This window comes from Condylura cristata, unplaced genomic scaffold (assembly GCF_000260355.1).
Source record: "Condylura cristata isolate star-nosed mole 26May11 unplaced genomic scaffold, ConCri1.0 scaffold00016, whole genome shotgun sequence".
Lineage (NCBI taxonomy): Eukaryota > Metazoa > Chordata > Mammalia > Eulipotyphla > Talpidae > Condylura > Condylura cristata.
Window position 1 is genome coordinate 21,062,364 of NW_004567117.1, and position 18,433 is coordinate 21,080,796.

The following is an 18,433-nucleotide window of genomic DNA, read 5'->3' on the forward strand; positions in this document are numbered from 1 at the left end:
TTTCTTAAATTTCTGCTCTTTAAAAAATTAATTTAACCAGGCCATTTATTAAAATAAATGTTTCCTATTGTCATTGTTACTCTCTCCTGGTATCCAAAAAAGTCCCAATTCTCCATTCTTGTTCCATTACTTATTCTAAAATAGGTATATTGAAGCTCAGCAGTGCTAATTCCTCTCTAAGCAAATTCCTGTCTGTCTGTATGCACATGACTCATTTTCTTTCCTTCCTTTAGTGATCCAAGAAACATGTTTATTTTATTCCTTCACATCTACATCTGGGAGTCTTATTAGCACAAGTAAAAATAAATAAATTAGCTTAAATAATTCAGTTTAGCAGATCTGTCTTCTACTGAAATTTCACACTCACTAGCCAGCCTTCTAAAAATGCCTCATAGTTATTTTTAAAATTTTGGCAATTTTGAAAATTTTAATTTGTTTAAAAGACTGTAAAATAAAACCTTCAATATTCTCATTTTACCTAAATACCTAACATCATAAAAATCTTAAGAAGTGGTAATGGTGTCAGGGATGCTGGGAGTGCACCATTAACGTTCCTGAGACCTTACCACTTCAGCTCCTGTGGGCCAAAAGTCCAACTCCAGGCACCTGTTTTCCTTTACCAGCAGGCTTTTTCTAGCCACTTTGCAGAGGTCAAAAGTGTTAGGGAATTAGCATCCCAAAGCAGATGTTTCACCATTGTTAAAGAGGTTAGTAAGTAAATATCCCAGACACCTTACCCTGAAGAGAGGGCAAATGACACTGAGGTATATGTTACATAGACTCTGAGGGAACTAAGTCCTCTACCTCACAGTGGATTGGTTATTTTAAAATTGAATAATTCACCACTCAACATTCAACATGAGCTTCGTTGCTGATGGTGAGTGGACAAACCCTGGCATGCTATGATGACCAATTAATAAGACTCTCACCTGTGACAAAAGACACAGGTGAGAGTATGTCTTGGACTATGTCTTATCTTCAGTACTTAGCACACTTAGCTATCCCAACCCAGCACTCCAAATTTAAGAATTTTGAAATTTTTTAAAGATTTATTTATTTATGCATCCAGAACTGGGGTGAAAGCTAGAGGTGCAGGGCAGGTGAGAGGATTCATCAAAGACAGAGTGGGGAGCAGAACAGGAAGATGGAGGAAGTGCACTGTTGAGAACAGTGAGTGGGTCAGATGTGGATCACCTCCAGAGTCATGGATGGAAGTTAGATTGCCATGCTGTGTCCTAACCTATTACGCCACCAGGGAGGGCCAAATGCTGAAATTTACCTGTACTGCTAATCTCACTTCACCTGAAATTTACCTGTATTGCCATCTCACCTCACCTCTACCGTGCCTGTTGCTGGGAAAGTGAAAAAGCAGTTGAAAAGTCCTTGGGCTTCATAGGAAAGGAGTAATATTCAACTGAGAGAGCCTCCTATTACTAAGATAAAAAGCAGTGGTATTCTTGAACGTTGTGATGGTTAATTTTGTGTCAGTTTGTCAAGATGTAATGCTCAGTTGTTTAGCCAAACACTACTGTAGATGTTGTTATGAGGGTATTTTTTAAACGGAGTGAAATGAGGGCATTTTTTAAATTATTCACTCCATGATGTGGGTGAGCCCCAGCCAATGAGTTTAAGGTTTTAGGAGAAATGACTGAGGTTTCCCAAAGAAGAAAGAATTCTAAAGATTACAACATCAACTCTTACCTGAGTGAGACTTCATTTGCTAATTTGTTTTCCCTCTAGATTTCCAACTGTCCGCTTGTGCCATGCCTTTTTCCCCTCCTTTTATCTCCTCCCGCAACCCCATCTCTTTCTCTCTGTATGGATATATATAAAATAACTGAAAAATAAAAAATAGAATTTCCCTGTAATACAGAATAAAAATTAAGTTATTCTAAAATATACTTCCTCTGACTATGTCTACTTTTCTATACATAGAAATATAAGAAAACATTTTTCTTAAATAGCATCATGCTGAATATACATCGCCCCTTAATATGTTCATGTGACCATGCCCTTAAATATTTTAACGTGGCTTTTTTAGCAGCTGCCAAATAATTCATCAAATAGCTGTTGAACAATTTAACTAATCCTGGACTTTTTGATGATTACATTTTATTCTTTAAATACAAAACCCTCTCTGCTGAAGTGAAAAGCCAGCAAGACACTGCCTCTGAAATCTGAGGTCTCTAGAGGTCAGGATTGAAAATGTTGTGCTTGCCAGATGCACACCTGCCAAGTAATAATGCATACATTACATATGTACATGGGTTGTTTATGTATGTCAAAAAAAATTGTTACTCTGGGCTCAATTGGTGCAGATGAGAACTGACTATGAATAAGGAACTCACTGCCCATTTAGATTTCAGCCAGAGTGAGCCTGACCTGGCCTCAAAAAACATCAGCACTCTGGAAATAACCAAGGAGTTCTGGCATGCAACGATGAACTCTGTGCAGATGTACACACCTAGCCTCTGCTACCACATCATCCTATTAAGAGCATAAACTTGTTTCCAAATAAGATAGCAATGTTTGCAATTTGTCTACAATTGGTTTACTCACATAAGATTTTTTTAAGAATGGAAAACATCAACAAAAAATTGAGGAGTGACAGGAGTTATGAATGAGCCTTTTAATTCTCAATAGGAACAGACCCTGCATTCTATATTTTCTGATTCACACTCCCGATTATGAGATAAAACTAGATGTGCACTCATGAATGGTGAACAGAATGGATGTTCTTGGAGAACAAAGAAACACATGCTCACATGGCAAACCACGTTAGTGTTTCTGTGAAGCACAATTAACTAGGGAGCATCAGAACCTGACTCCTCCACTGCAGATTTTACTTTCCATCCATTATCTTCACCTCCGGAGTTCCTGATCCAAGTCCCCTGAGCCAACATACGACTCCCAGCAGCTGGATTTCTCTGAGACAGTTAAGTGGCATCATTCCCAATTATTCGTCTCAGACTTTAGATGGGGGTGGGGGGCCCATTTTGTGAAAGGGTGATTGATAGTAATGGCAATAATTAATTTGTGGAATGGTTAAATACAATTTTAGAATTGCCTCAAAGTGTAGCATATGAATAGTACTTCATTGGTTCAAATAGCCATTGTCTTCATAAAACTGATTTCTAAGAGGCCTGTCCTATTCTTTAAATATACAACATTTTATACATTTCCTATTAGTTATTTACTTATTTTCCATACACTAAAGAAAACTGTTGTTTATGAATGCTGGGCTTTATTTTTAAAACCTTCCTACCTAAATATTACTGGGAACACTCATAAGATGTTTGTGGTTATTAATATATCTATAAGGTAAAAGAAGATTGAAAGCAGAAAGGATCATTTTCCTAGGTGCAGAAAGAACTATGGTGATAATGCACGGGTGAATTAGTGGTAGGAATTTCACTGGGACATCATAGATGGTACAAAAATGAAGGAGGTTGTAATAAATACATTTTTAAAAACTATTAAATAAATGAGAACTTAGAATGAATGAAACAATTATAAAATTAGAGAAGCCAAAGAGTAAATTTCTTTTGAAAAAATAAAGATGTTTATAGAAATTATAACTATACACCTGAAAAATTTATAATTTTCTAAACCAATGTTACCGCAATTATTTATTTTTCAAAAAAGACTATTAGAAACAAGATTTTGAGGAGACTGAATGAATCAATTACTATTATTCTTACACTGGTTGACCCAAAGATGAACAGGATTTAGAGAAACTAAAAAGAAAATGTGATTGATGATGTAATGTTTCATAAGTCAAGAATAACTTTCAACAAAAACTGGCTCTTTCTCAGGGATACCAAGGTGAGGTGGTGATGGTCCCATTGGTCCTTAGAAAGCCATTTGGGCTTTAGACTCCATGAAACTTGTTTCATTGTATGAGCTTTTTTTTGTTTAATGTGGTATAAAATCATAGTCACTTCATCACACAATAATTTTGCGTGAGCCAAGGTAACATTTTGTTCCTTTGACATATAGTATGCATAGCCTATACTATATATACCAGTACATATTATAGAACAAGCATAATCTCACTCTGCCAATCTATGTTACTTTATGGAGGCTGTGGTTTTTGTTAGTGGATATAGGGAGAAATCAGAACTGGGTAAGTCATTTTTAGTCCACACTTTGTCTTCATCTATAAAACATGATTTTTCTAGATAAATCACCAATACTTACTCTTAAGATTTCACACAATGTTTGAAGGTTACACTGGTTTTTCTTTCAACATTTCAACATTCAACATATCATAAAATACTAGGCTTTTTCCAAGGAAATCATCTCTGTAAAACCATCATCTTATGCCACCTTTGCAACTCATCTTGATAAGTGTTGTCATATCTTAATAATGAGAACGTCCATCTCAGTCTTACATGGTATTACTGATTCATTTATATGTAGTTCACTGTAGTATATCTCTTGAGGTTATGATTTACACTTAAAACATTATTACAGTTTAGCAGGACTGTTAAAAAATCAGATAAAATAAAAAGGACTTGAGCAAGCAGTTAAATATTAAGGATAAATTCTGCCTTTCCTTTTTAATTCCTTACATTATATATTTGTGAATTATGTTCCTAAGTTTTAGGAACATGCTGGTTTAAATAAAAATGTTTATTTGGAAACAGTTTTATGAGAGTTAAGTGTTTTGTTTTGTTTTGTTTAAGATTTATTTATTTATTCATATGGAACTGGGGTCCAGGCCAGAGATGTGGAGGGTGAGAGGATTCACCAGAGACAGAGTGGGGAGCAGAACAGGCAGATCAACGAAGTACACTGCTGAGGGGAGCAGCGGGAGGGTCAGGAGAGGTCTGCCGCGCCATGTGGTCACCTCCGGGGCAGGCAGGAATTGAACTCATGTGGAATTGGCTTAAGCTTCTTAGTGCTGCACTTTAACCCGCTGCGCCACCAGGGAGGGCCGAGAGTTAAGTGTTTTAAAAAGAATGTCAGAGAGGGATGTGGTCAGAGATAATATAACATTGTTGAGACCAAAGCACTACTCCATGCCCAGCAATACATTATACTATCTTATATCTGTACAGCATTTTAGCCTTTACAACATTCAGTGATCTGTCTCTTTGCTTCTTTCACAACTAGGTACCTTCCTCAAAATGGTAATCTTTCCTTTTGCTTGCCCTCTGTTAACATAATAGTTTTCAGTTTTCAAAAATAAAAGTGTGGTAGATATTAGTTATGCTCACTCCTTAAAGGTGCATAATTACCATGTGACTTCCTTCAATCAATGAAATGTGAGAAATGATCTATGTCATTTTTTGGTGGAAACACTTAAGGTTTAATTTTCCACATTCTCCTACCTAGCTTAAGAGATCACAGGAATAACTCAGGCTAGGATGATAAGTCACCATGAATGCTGCCCTAGAGATTTTGCATGAGCAAGTAATGAATGTTTGTTGCATTAAGCCATTGAGATGATATTGAGGTGTATTGCCTACTCAGTCTGATTCAGTCCCTCTCTAGCTCAGTTCATAGTGATCATTATTTATAAGTCACCCACAGCTTTATATGTGGCTGTTACTTCAATAAGTTGTACTTATACATAAGTTGACCCCAGTTCTGTTGAAGGCAGTATTTCACAGAATTATCTGGAAGCAGTAGGGAGGTAACTGGGATAATCCAGGGCTTCCCAACACAATTGAGACCATGCTAATTTATTATCAGTACATATTAGTACTACAGGAGATGGAAATAAAATTTAAAACATGCAGAAACTTCTAGGCTAGTGGAAAATTCAGTAGAAATGCCTAGCAACTGTTGTTGTCCCAATCTTTTTGCTCTTGTAATCCCTTTACTTCCTCCTACTACAACTCAAGCAACTGACAATGCAGAAATGAGTCTTCGGTTAAGAATGAGGCATAGACATAATCAGAAGTAATCTCACATACTTCAAAGTTGAACAAATGACATGAATAAAATTTCCAAGGAAAATAACAAAGTGAGAAAAAATTTTAAAAGGACACAAAATGAGTCTTAAACCCTTCTATTTGCGAAGCAGAGAAAAGAGAAGCAAGGGTTATATGAGAACTATGATGACATTACCCATTCATTCTGAAAGCTAAGAATACCCTCTCTTCATTAATAAATTCATTTAAATTTAAACTCCAACGGTTTTAATGAGGATAAAAAATGTGCTCCTTAATAATCCATTTATTCTGACAGGCAACTGGACAGTATCTGTAATAAAAAGCAAAATGATGTTTTAATAATGTCCCTGAAATAGTGTATCAAGATTTACAGTTTTGTAAAAGAAACCAAACTTCCAACACATATGCCTTGTTCTGCATTGTAATCATTGTTTACTGAACAAATTGATTCTACACATCTGGCAGATAGTAGGCACTATGGGGTTGCAATCATCATTCTTAGTCTGGCTGCCTCAATCCTGTTCCTATTTCATTTCATAGGCCTTTGTCTGGCTTAGTCTGGCTGCCCTCAGTCCTGTATCTATTTCACCATACTCCTCCTTGTGGGTATGACTGGCTTTCTGCCAGCAAGAAATACCCCCCCCCCATTAGATACTTTTTCCTAACACTAGGTAAGTGTGCCAGGCACTACACCAGGTGCTTTAGTACAAGTGCTCCCATTTACTTTTCCAGATTGAAGGAAATAATACTATCCTAACTATTTTGCAGCTTGGAAGGCTTAATTGTTAAGAAACTTGCCTCAGATCACACAGCTATTAAGGGGTGCAGTCAGAACTCAAAATAAACTGACCAGTGGCAAAGTGGATGTGCTCAGCCTTGCTACTTAAAATGTGGGCCTGGAAAGAGCACCAATGACTTTATCTCATAGTTTGCTAGACCGGTAGAATTTCAGGCTCAACCCCAGACCCACCCAGTCAAGATTTGGTTCTAAGAGGCCTGCAGACAATGGCTGCCCATTTAAAGTTGAGAAGCACTGTGCTAAGTCAGCCCATTAGTTAAGTATTCACTTACCCCAGAGTTGCATTTGGGGGTGGGGTTGCGGGAAGGGTTACTTAAGTATTCTGGAAGAGCAAAAGGAAGGAATGGGACAACAGGTTTCTTGCACTTTCAAACATTAGAGATCAGCAAGGGCTGGAACTTTCCCAAAAGCAGCTGATACAGAGCTGGGTCCTAAGCCAGGACATTTTCTCAATTCATTTTATTAAAAATGGTCCTGTTCCAAATGGACAAGGGCCCACATCAATAAACTGGAGTTACTTCTCCAGCCAGGATTCCATTTTCCAAATAGAATCTAAATATCAACGGCACCAACAAGCAGATCTGAAACCCCAATAAAACTTGCTATTATTACATTGTTCGTGGCATTCTCCGGCTTAAAACTGCCTGCTTTAATTAATGACATTAACGATCATGACAAAACCAGTCCCGGGATGCGGGTTTTGATTCACTAGCTCTTGGTGTGGCATCACCTTTTCACACCCACTCTTTGGTGAGCGCCCGTCTCCACCCTCTCAGGCGGGCAGACAGCCCAATTCTTTTCACCGCTTGGCATTTAATTTCCTGTCCCCAACTCACTCGGGCTTCTTAAGGCCCTAATCAGCCTGCAAACTGACATGCTGGAGAACCACCTCAGACCTGCCCAGGTTTCTGTCTCTCTGGGGTCCCACTCGCACCCTCACTCCCTAGAAGGGGTGGCGCAGACTCGGCAGTCGCGTGGATTCGCTGAGCCGCGGCGGTGGCGGACTGCGGGTCACGTGCGGCGATGGGGGCGGAGCGTGGCCAGGCGAGTGGGTGGAGAAAACAAAGCCCCCAGCTGTCAGTAGAGGAAGGAGGCGACAGCGCCGGAGCAGGTGAGTCAAGTGCATTTAAAGCGGTACCACCCTAACGCACCCCGACACCCCTTGCCCAGGCGCAGTTCCTCTCAGGCGGGGTGCTGATAGCGTGTCCTCCCACCTCCCGGGGACTTCGGTCTATGAGTCCCGAAGCCAGCGGGACCGGGGTCTCCAAACCCAACAAGAAGTAACCCAGCGGTCTGCGCAGCAGACCCTGGTGTTCACCCGCCAAGCCCTCACGGGCAAACGCTCTTTCGGGCCCCAGTGCCTCTCACCCACGGAAAGGGGAGGGAGTCGGGGCTGCCACGCTGGCAGAAGCGAAGTGGACTAGCTCGGAGGCTAAGGACTGGGGCTACCCACGACAAGAACAGTTGGCGCTGGTGAAGGAGGGAGTCTTGGGGTGAGCGCCAGCCGCCGGGTGAGGCGCGCGGCTTGGGACGCGGGGTCTGGGAATCCGTGGCGCGGCCAGGGGCAGCGCGCTGAGGGGGCAGACCAGGAAGTGCCGCGCGCGGGAGTTCGCAGCTGAAGAGAAAACCAAGACCCCCGACCCTGCAGCCGCTCCGGAGCTTTCCCTTAGCGGAGAACAACCTGGCCACTCCCTAATAGGACTGCGGCTCCTGCTCATTCTTCAGGGGTTCGAGACTCAGGAGTGGGATGTGTGGGAAAGAGAGCGGGTTATTGTTTGGAGCTCTAGTGGTGCTTCTGGGCACAGAGCAGCGACTCCCCACTCCTCTTTCTTAGGAAATTTTTCAGCTCATGGGTAAAAGTGCTGCACCGGGACCAGAAATTCATAAAAGGCGGGAAAGAGGAGTGAGCACAGAAAGACCCTCACCCTCTGAACCCGAAACGCTCGCTAATGCAGTCTTTCAGACCCCGAAAGAGCAATGTAATTTAGCCACCCCTGAGTCAGTTTGCCAGTCCCATGCCAACGGCCTCCCAAAGCAGAGCGCAGAGCTGCGACCTCAGAAGGGGCGCCGCGGCCGACGGATCAGAAGTCTTTGTCCTAACCTCCAGTCCCTTTCCGCGAGTCCTCACTGGGTCAGTAAGGCGCAGAGTAATGACTATTCCAAATATTAGCAGTCCTTTCACCTCAGCACCAGTCAACTCTGTTGTCCCCTTTCTGCGAGTTTTTTCTGTCTTTTCCTCACGTTCTCTCCTTTTCCGAAAAGAAAAGGGAACGTGATCCACATTCGCTAGGCAATTGGAGGCCACTAAACGCACTGCAGCGTAATCACGTAAAATAAAGGGTTAATTTTCAAACCTGCACGCGTCCGCCCGCCTGCGAAAAGACGGAAGAACTTTCTTGATTAGCATAGTATCTGCCCTTGGGCCCCGCTGCTGGCCACTGTTGGGTCGCAGTTGAGGTGAAACGTGCAGTACCATCTTGCTTGCTAGAGGTTTGGACGCAGCACCTGCTTCTAATCTGAGAGGACCAAGGTTTACAACTTTGCCGAACAAGACATTGAGGAATGAAACAGAACAGAGATCAAAAGGTAACCGAAGGAATAGCAACTGTTGAGATGCTTCTCTTGGACATTAAAATAGGCTGAAGTTTTAGCAAGTGGGGGATGGTCCTTATCTAGCCAGTATCCTGTCCGGAAATAACCCCATCGGTTTGCTAGCATTCTTTTCTGCCAAACAAACTAAGGTATTGGTTAAGGGCTATGTGTCAGTAGATCTCCAAGACAGATTTGGGAGCCCTCTAAGTGGCCATTAGGTAAGCTTGAGTGGTAGGTTTTCCTTACATGGGAAGAGGCATGCTTTTTCAAAGCAAAGATTCCCAAACTGCACTATTACAATTACCTGGGAAACTAAAAAAGTTTACTAGCCTTATCTTAACCTAGACTGTTTGGACATGAGAACCAGGCATAGGTTGGTTTATTGTTTTGTTTTGGTTAATATTCTGGTGATTTCATTGTGCAGCAAAGTTTGAGAACCGCCGACATAGGAAGAGTTCAGTGGCCAGCAGCAGCAGGCATTTCAAGACAAGATGCTAGTTTAACTACTTGGGTGGGTGGGTGGGGAAAAGACGCTGAAACTGGGGTGCAGGTGATAGATGCCCTAAGGTTGGGGATTGTCATCTGGCAGCTTGACTGTGAGGCACCTGCCTTACCATTTTTCACTCTCCCCTGCCTACATTCTAACTCCTATTGGAAAGATCAAAGTACACTGTCAGTGTAGTGTTTCTGCATGGTTACTAAGGAGATGGGTAGAAACTTCATTCCATGATGACTCAAGTGTATCAGGCAATGAGGAAACCCAGCAGAAACTAACTCAGACCAGCCTGGTGAGTCAGCAGGCTACACTCCAAGGCGGATCCCAGGAATAGGAAGTAATTACATCAAGTAGCTTATTGACTGGGTCTACTCCACTCCCTTGAGAGCAAATTTGAATATCTGATCAGGATCTCTGTGCCTGTAGGAGCCTCTCCCTTTTCCAGCGCTCTTTCTACCTGCTTCATAGACTACTCCCCTGTTAGAGGGGAGAATATCAAACCACCTTGGTATCAAACCAACTAAGTAATGTTCTTGATGGGAGATATTTTAAAAACTTGGAAAACTGTAAATTGATTAGAGCTATCTCAATGAAGCAAAGTAGAGGGGATGAAATTGCAATAGATAAATTTTGAATCCAAAAAACTCAGAGACTATTTGATCACAGTCAGGCATAGACTGAAGGCTCTATTTAAATAGAAATGGTTCCTCCTAACATTTTACATGAAACTTTATGTTTGCTATTAACCAAAGTTTCTTGCTTTATAAATGCATCCTCAAGGAATGACCCTAAATAAGACAACCTATTTAAACATACAACATGTACTAAACAAACATATCTTTCTTTTTACTTTTACTTTCAGTTTTTATGCCTCGTCTTCATTATTCTTTATGTCACCATAATACTTGCTGCCAGCCAGAGCCTACATGTTTTCTTCCTCAGTCTCAGATTCTTTAAGGGGAGTCAACATTGCCTGGTACCTAGCAAGCTGTTGTCAACTATTGAACTGGGAACCTTTCTGGTAGTACTTATTTTTCCCCACTTAGTATCTTGTTATTCCTTAAAGGCCTTTATGTCTGCTGCACCATTAGCACAAAGCAAGAGGTCTCTCATGTTGATGGTCTCTCATGTATGTTATCATAACATTTTTAAGGACAGCATCCTGAACATTCACTTTTGTTATTTACCAAGACAGACATTCTGGACATATTGGAGCCAAAGTTCTGTTGCAATTCTGAAGTGCTATAAAGTGGTAACTCATTTGATTGCTTATAATTTTACATAAAACAATTTAGCATTCAGAGCATAACTCATAGTTGTGATACTTACCTCACTTTAAGGATTGAAGATTCACTTCACAATATATCACTCTCCACCCACTGTTATGGGAATAGCTCTTCTCCAACTATGTAAATTTCATAAGGCACTCATTAGTTGAGCTTTATTTCAGAGTTGACAAAAGGCAGGTTAATAGGTAAACAGCTTTTATTGTCATCTGTCTACTGTTCCAATTAAAATAGCATAAATGCATTTAAATAGCCTGCATATGTGGAAGTAGGATGTATTCTTTGACAGATATAACCAAAAGTAAATGTTAATAAGTATTTCCAAAGGCCAAAAATGATGCAGATACAATCATTCTCACTTATGTAGCTTAGAAAAGGTACTAGGAATGCACTTCTGAAATTCCAACCCCTTGTTGGAGAGGTGGAAGACATTTAAAGTCTGAAGTGCAGACTGACCCAGATTAATAGAAACCTTTCATCATGGGATGGGATATATCTTGCTCCAAATAATCGCAAGTAGGTTAAAAGGATAACAGAGAGAAAAGGGGTGTCATCTCAATTTTAGAAGCTCTGAACTTTTAGGAAAAAAATGAAAACCACCCAGACTTATTACCTTAAATTTATAGAAACCTTTGATCTTGATAGCATATCAAGGCCTGAATATGACTGGGTAAGTAGAATCTTCTTATACCAAATAGCAGAAGAAAGTCCAAAAATGAAATGATCTTACAAAATGGCAATGCTAGATAAATTGGCTACTCTCCCCTTTCCTGGTGTCATTATATACTACTACTTGTTTCTTGACTAGATTTTCATATAGTCTTACCTGGCATCTTTGGCTAGACAAACTCAATTCTAATATTCTCCTTCTTTAAAATAGCAGAAACCACTCCCATACAGCATACTCACTGACTTTATTCTAACATAATCAACCTTTGAGCTAGACCTTTGAGCTAGACATACTTAAACAATCAGTTATTATTAACTTCTTACCTAGATAATCAAAGTGAGAAGCTTAAAATCTTTGTCCATATCACAGAAGCATAAACACTTTTATTTCAACAGGTCCTTACAAATTTGTCCCACCATCTAACAGAAGCTTAAATGCCCTGGGAGGTATCTTTACTAAATTCTTTCTTGTCTCCCTTCAAGCACATTCCATCCAAGGGAAGCTGTCTGCAGCATTCACCTGCTGGTGACCACAAGGAATAAACTCAACTCTGGTTTGTCAAAACCCAATTCAGATTCATATGTAACCATCCTAAATATTGGAAGTAAATTTATTCTCCGGAATTAGAAAAATCTGATGATAGTATTTCAAATCTGTTAACTGCATACTTTTTTTTTAAAAGAATGTATAACCACAAATATATAAAACCATAAATTTTCAGGGAAGCAAACCATAAATTTTCAGGGAAGCATTCAGAGCATTGTAGTATAGAATTTTAATAAACTTGCTTCCAGTAAACCTACATGATTCAAAAATAACTACTGGCAAACTTCACAGAATGACATTGAGCTTGTGTTGAGTTCAAATCCATGACTGTTGTTCAGCTTTTCTTTATGTATGATCCACAAAGATTGGTTTGTACATGTTTTAATCATTAAAATAATATCTAAAGAAGAAAAATATTTTGGAACACTTCAAAATTATATGAATCCATTTGACTACAGATAATAATCTAATGAATTATTTGTATCTAAACAAATTCTAGTTGTGCTTATCTAACAACTTTTATGCTATTGCAGCAGAGTAGAATACTTGTCCTAAAGTCTAAAATATTTTCTGAATTTACAAAGTGTCCAGACCTTTGATTTATTCCAATTCAGTGTTGTTCATAGTTAAATGAGAATTTGATCAATTAAAACTTTAGTCTTTTTTTCAACCTTTTTCCCTTTAGAGAATGTAGGTCTTCAAATGTAGGTCAACTAATAACCAAAGAGCTTAGTACCTTTTCCCTTTTGTCTGTATTTACTTTGCAAAAGCAGTACATTTCTAAGTTATATGTAAATTTTGGTGACATGGTCAACCATAAAACTTCTAAACCTAAAAAATCCTACACAGCACCATTGCAGCTTGCATGGAGGAGTCATTATTTCCAGAGCTCTAGAAAATGAAAAGAACACTTGCCAAACTCTGTAGCAGGAAGAACTTTGTTTTTCTCCAACCTGTGAGGGTTATTGCATACTGATTTGTTTTAGAATATAATGGCATAATTTGTGAACTTATTCATGTCTACGATTTTACATTGTTACTCCATTCACACCCTTAAAAAAACATAATGTAGAAATTGCTGCTTTTGGACATAGTGTTACTCTTCTAAAGGATTTAAGGTAAAATGCTTGTTATTTATAAAGACAATAATACTTCAGAAATAGGCATATAGATATACAGATATGTATATATATAAAGCCCCTTACATCACTAAGGGCTAACCATATGTTGGAGAGTTTAATTTTAAAATTCCAGATATAAAATTATACCAGACTATGATCCAGAAATTCAAATTATTGGTCTTCTTCCCAAGACTGGATAGATTACTATCAATTAAGATTCCAGAAGAATATTTGAAGTATGCCTGATATCAACTTGTCTAGATTTTGTATTCCAACTGTTGTCTGTCATGAAATTGTCTTCTGTTAGGAGAACTTCCTCTTTATGTGACTCCTCAATGCTTGAGATCATTTGTAAGTGACTTTCACTTTGATTAATAGAGCATCTTTAAGAGTTATCTTCTTTAGTCCCTTTCAGAATTAGTATACCTGCAATTTAGAGATAACCTCCCCCCCACACACATACCCCAACACACACAAAACAACAACCAAGGGTTCCTTTTTAATCCTAGTCTAAAACCACTGCTAGTAAGGACATGTAGCAAGTAACTCGCAAAGTAAGTTAACTCACTAGTGCTCCCAATGAAGTAACTGGGGAGGAGGAGGAAAGAAGAAAACTAAGCTAAATTGTATAACTATTCCTGGCCTGACTGGGTAAAGAATCAGTCCACGTGAGATTAACTTTCCTTTTTTATCATAAATTATATTTCACATTTTCACTAAATACACTGTTGAACAGTGTTTACGCCACACATAGTTGTGGTTCTCTTCAAAGTAGCTTCTAAAACACAAAGTAGGCAAATGTAATACTATTGTTAGTAAACAAAATTAAAACATAGGAAACAATTGTTTATTTAATCTAGCTTTAGAATTGTCTTAAGTTAAGTTAGAAAAAAATTGTACTCATATGGCTATAATTATAGAGCTGAGTTTTTTTCTAGCCAACAGTTCCTTCAGTGAACTCCAACCTTCTACCCAAAATCATTTTCTTGACATCTGTTAATTACCCAGTATACAACAAAAAGGAGTTCCAAAACAGAAATGAATTGGATTTAATATATTTTTATTAAAATAGGGAATTCATAATTGTCAATTGCTTAAAGGGGGCAAAACACTTAAAAGCATTTTGCTAACAAATGTTGCTCTTAACTTAGAATTAATTGTAAATACTATTGAACAGTGAGTATGAAAAGGGTAAATTTTTTAAAAAGCAGCTGAAAGTGAGGCAATTCTTTAGTTCTGCTAAAGTATCTGAATTTTTTTCTTTTTAATTTATTTTTTAATATATTAGTTTATTTTTACATCATTTGTGACTTTTTCCATCTCAATTATAATCCCCATGGGCCTCCCATCACCAAATCATCCATCACCTGTGTGCCACAATCATAGCCCAGTGCACTTCCGCCCCCCCTCCATTTTTTATCCTATTCCCCATTCTACCCCCATGAAATGTCTCTTGTATATAGTTTTTCATTATTATTAAAATTTCCCCTGGTCCTTTATGCTCCTGCTATAAGTGAAACCATCTGATATTTTTCTTTATCTTTCCAGCTTATTTCACTAGTCTTGATCCCTTCCAACTCCATCCATGTTTGCTGCAAAAGGCATGAGTTTATCTTTTGGATTGCTGAGTAATATTCCATTGTATATATGTGCTACATCTTTTTAATCCAGTCATCAATAAAGTAACTGAATTTTTTATTGAATATCGTATATAAAAATGAAATCAGAGGACTAGCTTACCCACTTTAAGAGCTGTAAGCCGTAGGCAAGAGTGCACCCTTTAGTTCAAATTTACCTTGAAGTGCTGCGAGGGGAGATGCTGGGATGGAGTATTAATATTAGGGGTTTCAATAACTGATAAGATAGGATCAAAAGGTACCTGCAGCAACTTTCTACTTCCCTTCTTCTTTCAAAGATATTCTTAAATCCCATCAATTTATCAAAATGTGACATATTAAAAATAATCTGTCAGAATTCTATAAAATCACTATCTCCATTTTCACATTGAGCTTCACCAGCCCTCCAAAGACAGAAAAAAAAAAAAAAAGGAGCTAGAAAAACCTTCCTACTGTGCTTACCTGCTCTTTCTGTGTCACCCAGACAGGAAGCTGTTGAAAGGTTCTCACTAGCTTCACTGCCAGCATGCCCTCTATTATGACTTTGTTAAAGAGTGGTTTTTTTTTTTTAAGATTTATTTATTTATGAACACAGAACTGGTGTACAGACCAGACATGCAGGGATGGTGAGAGGATTCACTAGAGATAGTGGGGAGCAGAACAGGCCAACTGAGGAAGTACACTGCTGAGGGAGCAGCGGGCAGGTCAGGAGAGGTCTGCTGCACCATATGGATCACCTCCAACGTGGGCACTGGACACATGCTGAAGTGGCTTTAGCTTCTTAATGCTTTAACCCGCTGCATACCGGTGAGGGCCCGTTAAAGAGTGATCTTATGGTCACAAATGTCCTAAAAGGAGTTTCCACAGATTAACAGCAGTCATAATCAAACCTTTATTGGCAAAATCAGAGAGCAGTTATGTAGTTGGCATGTTCAACATGTCACTGCACCTGTTAATCCTCCATTGCAGCATCTTCCCTCTCAGCACTTCAAGGTAAGTTAGAACTGAGGGTGCACTCTTGGCTAGGGTTGTCAGATAAAATACAGGATGACCAGGTAAACTGAATGTCAGACAAACACTAATCTTTTCCCATATAACTATGTCCTATATATTGCATCTATTGTTTGGTAAAACTAAGAAAATAATACTTTACTCTACAATTCAAATTTAGTAGGCATCCTATTTTGGAGTCTTGTTTGGAGTTTTACTTTAGATTATGCTACATTTTGCTACCCTACTTTTATCCCATAACAAGTGACTCAGAATGACTCGTTCTGCACAATATCTACAGACACTATGTTTTTGGAATAATAAATCAAAATGTCTGAGCTGCCTTCATCTACTTAAAAAAAATTAAGCCTTTTACCTAAGTTTTTCTGTACAATTTGATTAAGAGGGGAAAACAAAAGCAAAACTAAAAAAATGTTTATTTTTATACGCTATTTTAAAGTGCTTCCTATTTATTCACAGACCTTTTAGTATTTTCATTTTTTCTCATTGTATTTTGTTTTTTAACCAGGGTTTTATTAAAATGCCATCATTTATGATTATATACTTTTGGGGGCAACTATATAGACCTTCTAACTGAACAGATGTGTCAATGGGTAAATTATTAACTCAAGTGGGGTAACATGAGAAACCCACCAACCACATCAGTAGAACATCGCCAGTTGAAGTTCAAGTCAAGGTGATTCCAGTGATACCTGTTAGTCAAATGAAGACTTATAGCATCAGTATCACCTGGGAGTGCTTAATATGAGGCACTCAGATCTTCTCAATCAGAGCTTCCATTTTAATAATATCCTTAGGTGACTCATAGACATTAAAGTTAGGGAAGCCCTGAATTAGAAGGTTCACTTTTTCACACATAAATTGGTCTTCAATCTTAGTACCATGTTAAATAATCTTTAACAAAATGAAAGAAATAGTTTCTTGGTCAAGATATGCAACTATTATATTTCTATTTTGTCAAATGAAAATCTTAAGTGACCATTTCTAAAATTGTTTTATTGGATTGTCAGAACAGTCACGAAGTCTTTTTTTTTTTTAAGATTTATTTATTTATGTATACAGATCTAGGGTACAGGCCAGAGGTGCAGAGTGGGGAGCAGAACAGGCAGATCGATGAAGTCACTGCTGAGGAGTGCAGCGGGCGGGTCAGGAGAGGTCTGCTGGGCCATGTGGTCACCTTCCCCGGGCAGGGATCGAGTTCATGTTGAAGTGGCTTTAGCTTCTTAGTGCTGTGCTTTAACCAGCTGCAACACCAGGGAGGGCCCCATGAAGTATTTTTTATGCTCATTATAATCAGCATGTGAAACACAGTAAGACAAATATAGCTTTTCTTTGAAAAAGATTCACATATGGCCTCAACAGACTACTTAAATATTAAAATTAGTTGACACATAATTTCTAGTGCTTAATTCGCCAGCTAATCTCCTTTGTCCTTCTTTATTTCATGTATTGTAACTTACTTAAGGTAATTCATATGAAAACAGCAAATATTCATGTAGCTGTACCCTTAAGTTCCTCTGCAACAGAACAGTTAGTCAGTAGCAAATTCCAAACTACTGTAATAAAAGTCTTAAGTTTCAAAAAAAGATCAGGGATGTTCCATAGATTTTATTTCCTTTGGAGTTCAAAACCTCACTTCTTTATGCCTTCCTGCTTGTTTTCTAGAAGTTTTACTGTATAGTAGAAGAAATTCTGGATTGTTTTGCCCCCTTTAAGCAACTGACAATTATGAATCCCCTACTTTATAAAAATAAACTAAATCCAATGAATTCCTGTGTTAGGAACTTCTTTTTGTTGTACACTATATAATTAAGAAATGTCAAGAAAATGGTTTTGGGTAGAAGGCTGGATTTCAATGGAAGAATTGCTGGTTAGATTGGAGGTTTTATAATCTTCAATCACTTTAATCCTCTGTTTCAACTAGAACTAGCAGTTGACTAAATATTGTATCATGTGGTTTCCTACAATCTTCCTAATTTGATAAAAAAAGTAATGCTGGTTTTAATGGTTGCATCTTTGCACTGGAATCATAGAGCATATATCTTGGAGACAGGTGGTGTGTGGTTCTATGTTTATGTCAATTACAACCCTTCTGTTTCTTAGAAACATAAAATTCTTGTGGCTGGGGAACGGTGACTTACTCAGGACACCAAGTCCTAAATCCCTCATTAGGTGGCACTCAGCGATCTGTTAAAAGTTAAAAGACACAGTTGTTTTGTTTTGTTTTGCCAGAATTCTACACAACTTCTGTATTTTCCCCAAAATTTATTAATGCATTATAAAGATATACACCAATATTTTTAGTAACTCAACACTACAAAATATTGTTCTTTCATTTATTCCTTTGAAAACTCATTTTTTAAAAAATATTTGTTTATGGCCCTCTCTGGTGG

The 18,433-nt window shown here is 38.5% G+C and overlaps 1 protein-coding gene across 1 annotated transcript in view; it reads left to right on the plus strand.

The window, feature by feature from the left end:
• The first annotated feature begins 7,763 nt into the window (after positions 1-7,763).
• The window catches only part of MAPRE2 (microtubule-associated protein, RP/EB family, member 2), a 140,418-nt gene continuing 129,748 nt past the window's right edge, over positions 7,764-18,433 (plus strand). Inside the window, exon 1 of the mRNA XM_004683840.2 lies at positions 7,764-7,813. The gene's annotated coding sequence lies outside the window, so the exon portion shown is untranslated. The remainder of the gene's footprint in view (positions 7,814-18,433) is intronic.